Raw genomic sequence first — 7,426 nt, 5'->3', positions numbered from 1 at the left:
CACTTTAGGTGGTCTCCAAATTAAGAGCAGACTTTGCATCAAAAACCCACAGAAAGAAAACCATTCAAGCACTTAGTCTTTGAAGAAGAATGGGGAAAGAATACTGACCTTTTGGCCCTGTAAAACTCTACTAATTAAAAAAATGAAGGGAAGAGATCATCTTCCTGCATGACAGTATATACAATTCTACTGGCCTGCTCCCTGGTGAAATTGTTGAAAAGTATGAAAAAAGAACCAGTTAAAGTGTCCATAAATTGTCTTAGGATAAACAGAATATGAATATACATTTATTCAAAAACATATAAAATATAACATAAGAAAGATGAGAGTCTATGATATTTAAATCTTCATGTGCACCCCTTTGACCACCCAATTCAGAGAGGCAGAAACTTGAGACATAGGAGATTACAGTAATGACAACAACAAAGACTAAGAAAGGGCAATTAAAACAGACTCAGAGTTCTCAGGTTTAGTTGTTATTAGCTATACATTTAAAACGGACATGTTTAATATGGTCAAAGAACTTATGTTAATCAGCTTTCTAATACTGTAACAAAATACCTGAGAAAATCTTCTGAGAAAGAGGAAAGATTTGTTTTGGCTCACAATTTTTAGAGGTTTCAGTTTGAAGTTAGTTGGCTCCACACCTCTTGGGCCTGGGGAAAGGCAGAACATTATGGCAAAATCATGTGGCTGAAGAAGCTTCTCAACTCATGGCAGCTGGGAAGTGAGAGAGGAAGAGGACAAGTCAGGGTCCTAACCTCCCGGTATCCCTTCTAAGGGCACACTCCTAATGACCAACTTCTTCCCACCAGGGTCCACTTCTTAAAGTTTCCACTACCTTTTCAAGAAGACAGAGAGAATAGGGCAGATATAATACCTAAAGAGATGCTTTTCCAAAATGACCAATTACTTTAATCCTCAGATTTGAGAAATTCTATGAATACAACAAGATAAAAACATTAAATTTATTCTGAGAATATTATAATTAAACTGCAGAAGCAACTCAAAGAAATAATTTGAGGTACATAGATTTAAAAAGTAAAGCAGATTATTTTCAGGTATTACTTTTCTGTGGCTACTATAACAAATTGTTACAAACTGAGTAACTCAAAACAAAATAAATATATTCTCTCACAATTCTTGGGGCTAGAAGTATCACTAGGTGAAATCTAGCAGGGCTGCACTCCCTATATGAGACTCCTAGGAGAGAATCTGTTCTTGTTTCTTTCAGGTTTTGGTGGCAACCAGTATTCCTTGCCTTATGGCTGCATCACTAAAGTCTATGCATCTGTGGTCACCCTGACCTCTTTTTTTTTTTATCTCTGACAAATCTCTTTGTGTCTCAGACATTTGCAAACTTTTAAGATCCACCTGGATAATCTCCCCATAATAAAATTCCAAAATTTCCATATAAGATAAAATTCACAGGTTACAGCAATTAAGAAGTAGATATCTTTGGGAGAGGCCATTATTTAGCCTATGATACTTTAAATGAGTAATAATTAGATTGAGAGTCAAAATCTTAATATAATCTACAAAAGGCACAATACAATGAAATGACTTGTTCAAAGGACAAAAGAAACATAGCTGCCACTTTAGAATTCTATATCCAGAACAAAATAGACTTCATGAATGTAGTTAAATGATATTCCATTGTGTGTGTGTGTGTGTGTGTGTGTGTGTGTGTGTGTGTAATAGCATTTTGTCCACTTTGGTATCTGAGGCTTCAGTTGTTGGGGAGTTATAGACTACTGAAGGCATTTCATCTCCTTATTTTCTCATGTATTCTCATGTAATACTAAATTGAAAATTTGTCAATATGCCGTAATGGACCTTTTTCTCCCACAGTTGTCTGGAGAACTCTTAGTAGGCTTATTTCACTTTACTTTATATTCCAAGCCAGGGGAATATCTCCATGTCAAAGGGTCCAGTCAATGTGTTCCTAGTGTTTTAATAAATGTCTTATACTCCTTTAATGAATGCTGATGCTCACCTGCAACTGCAAATATTTAAGAGCAAGCCATATACCAATAAGTCTTAAAACCTGCTAAAATGTTTTCTACAACTGCAATAAATCTGGAGTGGAACAGGAGGATAGTACACTAAAATAGGCTGAAATTTTGGTATTAAATAAGTGAACCTATTAATATACTACATAGGCCATGAAAATCAAGGATAAACGGGTGGATAAAAAGGAGAAAGAAACATAATATGCAAAGGAAGAAAGAGAGGCAGAAGCTAAAAAAAAGAGGATATAAGTATAGAAAAGAGAAGAAAAGATGTAATGTATAGATCCAATTGATAACAATAACAGATGAACAATCCCTACAAAAAAGTAAAACAGAAAGTCACCCAAGCACACCTAATGAGAAAAGAAAGCTACAAAATAAAGAACAAAGGAGAACACAAAATAAGTAAATATGAAAATCAAAAAGGAGTACATCTAAAAGGAAACAAAAACCAAAAGGTAAACAGTGGAATAAACCAGCAAGGGAAAAACTGAACCAAAAATCAGAATTCACTGTCATACACACACACACACACACACACACACACTCAAAAAAAAGTACACTCATGAACACATGCATACAAACTCCCCACAAAACCAAAAATACCAATTGTGGAGGAAGGCAGGCATAGAAACAAAAAATGGAAAAGTAATGAGAGGAAAAAAAGAAGGTGAGAGTTTAAGATAGTATTGAAAAGAACAAGGCAAGAAACAGAATGGTTAGGTCCAATAAATTTAAGTTTTGCATATTTTTTTTTAAAGTCAGGGTAATGACAGCTGCTTGGAGGGCTATGGCAGTAGGATCAAAACAGTTTGAAATTACACAACATACTCCTTAATAATCAGTAGGTCAATGATAAAGTATCAAGAAATAAAGAAATAAATGGAACAGAAGTAAAATTAAAATGTAGCATATCTCAACTTAGGGATTCAATTAAATCAGCATTCAGAAGGGAAATTATAGCATTTGATATTTAGAGTAAGAATAAAGAAAGGTCTTGGTTCAAAAATCTAAACTTCCATCTTAATTAACTAGAAACACATCTAAGAAAACAGGAGAAAGGAAATAAACTTTAGTAACAAAAATCAATAAAATTAAAATAAGAAAACAAACAGAGAAAAAAAACAAGGAAACCACAAGATGGTGACTTTATATACATATATAGAGAGACTCTCTTTGTCTCTCTCTCTCATGCAAATACAGTTTGTTAAAGTTTTTACAAAAGACTGAGTCAGTTCAATTGAATATATATAGCAAGTAGATGAAAATAGAGAGGTTGGAAGTATAAAAAATAGAAGAAAAGATGTAGTATATAAATTCAATTGATACGTTAAAGTTTTATTGTGTGTGTGTGTGTGTGTGCTGTGAAAATTAGGTGTCTGCTAAAGCTCCTTTGTTAATGTAGGAATATTCAGAGACGACATTATTAGATTAGGAAAATTATAATCTAACCACTTCATCCTAGTTGGAATGGTCTAACTGGGTGGTAACTGTAGGCGTTTGGGACATGGGTGGAGGTAGGTCACTTGGGGCATATCATGGAAGGGTTCATCTTCTCTTCTGCCCTTTTCATTTTCTCACTTCCTGGCTACATAAATGGAGCAAAATTCCTCCACTTATGATCTTTTGCAATGATGTTCTGCCTTGCCTTGGAGCAATGGAGTCAGCCCACCATGGACCTAATGTGATACTGTGAGCCAAAATAGACTTTTCTTTCTTTAAATTGTTTTGTTTGGTATTTTCCTCATAGCAGTGAAAATCCAACTAACATATAAAACAGCAATTAAATTCATAAATTACACATATAGGCAAAGCAAGAGATAAAACAATCATAAGAGTAATATGAGGAATGAGACAAAGAATATTACTATTGACCCTGCTGAAAATAGGTGGACAATTTTCCAATTCATTTTATAAGTTTACTATTACCCTTATATTAAAACCAAGATAGGATAGCATAAAAACTATAGACATAGATACATAAGTTCTCGAGAAAATAATAGCAAACAGAAACAGCAATATAAAAAATGTACCTTTATCAAATGGGGTTTATCTAGGGGATGTGAGATTGGTTCAATATGTCAGAATAAATCAATATAATAAATGACACTAATAGACTAAATAATTTTATAATCATCTTAGTTGTAGCAGAAACTGTATTTGACAAAAAATACAACATCCATTTATGGTTAAGAAGAAAAATAGGAACTTATACTGATAAGGGACATCTAAAAAATATCTACAATAATGAAAGATCAAATGCCTTCCCTCTAAAATCAGGAACAAGGATGCGTATTCACTTCACTCCTTTTCAAAATTATAGTAGAATTATTACCAATATAATAAAGTGAGAGATATAAATAAAAAGCATAAATATTGGAATGGAATAACTCTCCCTGTTCTCAGAAAGCAAAATTGTCTATGCTGAAAAATTCCAGGGAACTTCATAAAACTAGAATAAAGGAGTTAAGCAAAATCTCAAGATAGACAGAAATACACAAACATAGATTACATTTCCATGTAATAACTATAAACATTGTAAGTCAAATTTAAATACCATTTTCAATAGTTCCAATAAATTAAATACTTATGTATAAACTTCACAAAACATTCACAGTATCTCTGTGCTGAAAACTACCAAAGGCTGATGAAAGTAATCAAAGAAGACCAAAATAAATGGAGAATCATACTGGTTCATGAACTGAAAGACTCAACATAATGAAGTAAATTCTTACCAAAATGCTCTATGGATTCAAAGCAATGCCAGTCAAAATCCAAGAATTGTTTTTAGATGTAGGTAAGCTCATCCAAGCTTGATAGGAAATTTATCAAGGGGAAAAGAAACTAGAAGAGCTCAAATATTTGTTTTTAAAAAGTTAAAACAAAGATGAAGGAATCATACTACCTGATTTTAAAATTTATTACAAATCTAGACTCATGCAAAGTTGTTTGGTGTTGGCTAAAAGATAGACATATAGATCTATGAAACTAAGTACAGTGCAGAAACAGACTCACACAAATACAGTTCATTAAAGTTTTTTACAAAGGACTGAGTCAGTTCAATTGAAAAAAATGCTAGCTTTTTCAATTAAATTGTATTGAACCAATTACACATTCATATGTTAAAAGATGGATCTTTATAAAACCTCACACTTTGCACAAAAATTAACTCAATTTTATCAAAGATATAAATGTCAAATGATAGACATATAAACTTTTTTTACATTTTTAAGAATTTTTTTATTTGTAGATGGGCATAATAACTTGCTTCCTTCTTCCTTCCTTCCTCTCCCTCTCCCCACTACCCTCTTTCTTTCATGCTGAGGATTGAATCCAGTGCCTCACATGTATTAGTTAAGTGCTCCACCACTGAGCCACAAAGCCAGCTCCATATAAATATTTTAAAAGAAAAATGGAATCAGATCTTCCCCACCCTGAGTTACACAAAGAGGTCTTAAACATGACACCAAGAGCATGATCCATAAAAGAAATATACATATATGAAATAAAATATATAATATATATATGAAATTTCCTCAAAATAAAAACAATGTGTTAATAAAGACAGAATGATAAGTCAAGGTACAAATAGGGAAAAACTATTTGCAAATCATGCATCCAATAAAAGTATATATAGAGTATACAAAGAGTTCTCAAAACTCCTATGTTAAAAAAGAAATAACACAATTTTAATGCCAAAAGATGTCAACAGACAATTCATCAAAGTGAACATTACATTACAATGAAAGTATCAATCCCAAAAGAATACATAATAAGCTTAAGCTTGTGCACCTAAAAGCAGAGTCTCAATACACATAAAACAAACCTTAATAGGACTCCATGCTCATCTCTGAGTAAACAAACAGAACCTTTGCAAGTAGAGAAGGACCTTGAAAACACTATTAACTATTACCCAATGTGATCTAATTAACATTTATAGAATAGGACATACAACACCAGCATATACACTATTTCAAATTCATATGGAGTATTCAACAAAATGGATTATAAAACAACTTAAAATTTTCAAAAAATTGAAATTATACCAAGTATTGATGGTTTGAATGTGTCCTCAGAAAATCATCTATTGTAAAGTTAATCTTCAATACAACTGTGTTGTAAGTGAGGTCTCATGAGAGGTGTTTATGTCATGAGGGCTCCATCCTTATGAACAAATTAATATCCATTAAGAAAAGATCTTGAGACTCTGAGCTTGATCCCTTGCTTTCTCTTGCCCTTTGTCTTTCCACTATGGAATGAGGCAGCAAGAAGAACCTGGACAGATACAAGATACTTTGATTTTGGATTTTCTGGCCTCCAGAACTCTGAGCCAATAAATTTCTGTTCAGTCTAAATGAGTCAGTCTGTGATATTCTGTGATAGCCACACAGAATGGACTAAGACAATATGTTCTCTAACAATAAAGGAATTAAACTAAAGAATAGAACAAAAAAGAGATAACTGCAATTCCCCAACTATTTGGAAACTATTCAACACCTTTTTACCAATGCTTGCTTCAAAAAGAAATAATTGAGGGAAATTAGATGATATTTGTCAACTTAATTGAAATGAAAATATAGCATATCAGAATGTGTGGTATACATTTAAAGCCATGCTTAAAGGGAAATTATCTCATGACACGCTTACATTCGAAAAAAAAAGAAAAGATTCAAGTCAATAACATAAACTTTCATTTTAAGAAACCATATAAAGATAAATAACCAAGGCTGGGCGCAGAGGTGCACGCTGGTCATCCCAGTGGCTTGGGACGGGGAGGCAGGAGGATAGCGAGTTCAAAGCCAGCCTCAGCAATTTAGCAAAGCCCTAAGCAACTCAGAAAGATCCTGTCTCTATAAAATACAAAATAGGGATGGGGATGTGGCTCAGTGGTTGAGTGCCCCTGAATTCAATCCCCAGTATCCCCCCCCCCAAAAAAAAAATAACTAAGGCAAAGCAAATGATGGAGATTAGTAGAAATAAGAGCAGAATTTCATGAAATCAAAATGAGAAAACAATGAATAATACCAGTGGGACCAAGAACTGGTTCGTGGAAAAGATCAGAGAATCTGAAATATCCAGTTCAGCCCAGGAGATTTTTAAGAGTGTAGGTGAGAAGTAATGGCATTACAATACAGATAAAAGCTTAAGAAACTGTACATATAGAAAAAGAATATATGATACAGTAGTTTTTTAAAAGGGCAAACATGACAGAGCATATAATATAACCATAAAAATATGGGCTAGGGATGTGGCTCAGGTAGTGCACTCGCCTGGCATGCATGCGGCCCAGGTTCGATCCTCAGCATCACATACAAACAAAGATGTTGTGTCCGCCGAAAACTAAAAAATAAATATTGAAATTCTCTCTTAAAAATCAATAAATATTTTATGATCTAGTAGTAATGTTTAATTGT

The sequence above is a fragment of the Marmota flaviventris genome, chromosome X, assembly GCF_047511675.1.
Source record: "Marmota flaviventris isolate mMarFla1 chromosome X, mMarFla1.hap1, whole genome shotgun sequence".
NCBI classification, from domain to species: Eukaryota; Metazoa; Chordata; class Mammalia; order Rodentia; family Sciuridae; genus Marmota; species Marmota flaviventris.
The sequence above is the reverse complement of the archived record's forward strand: the minus strand, read 5'-3'. Positions refer to the sequence as shown.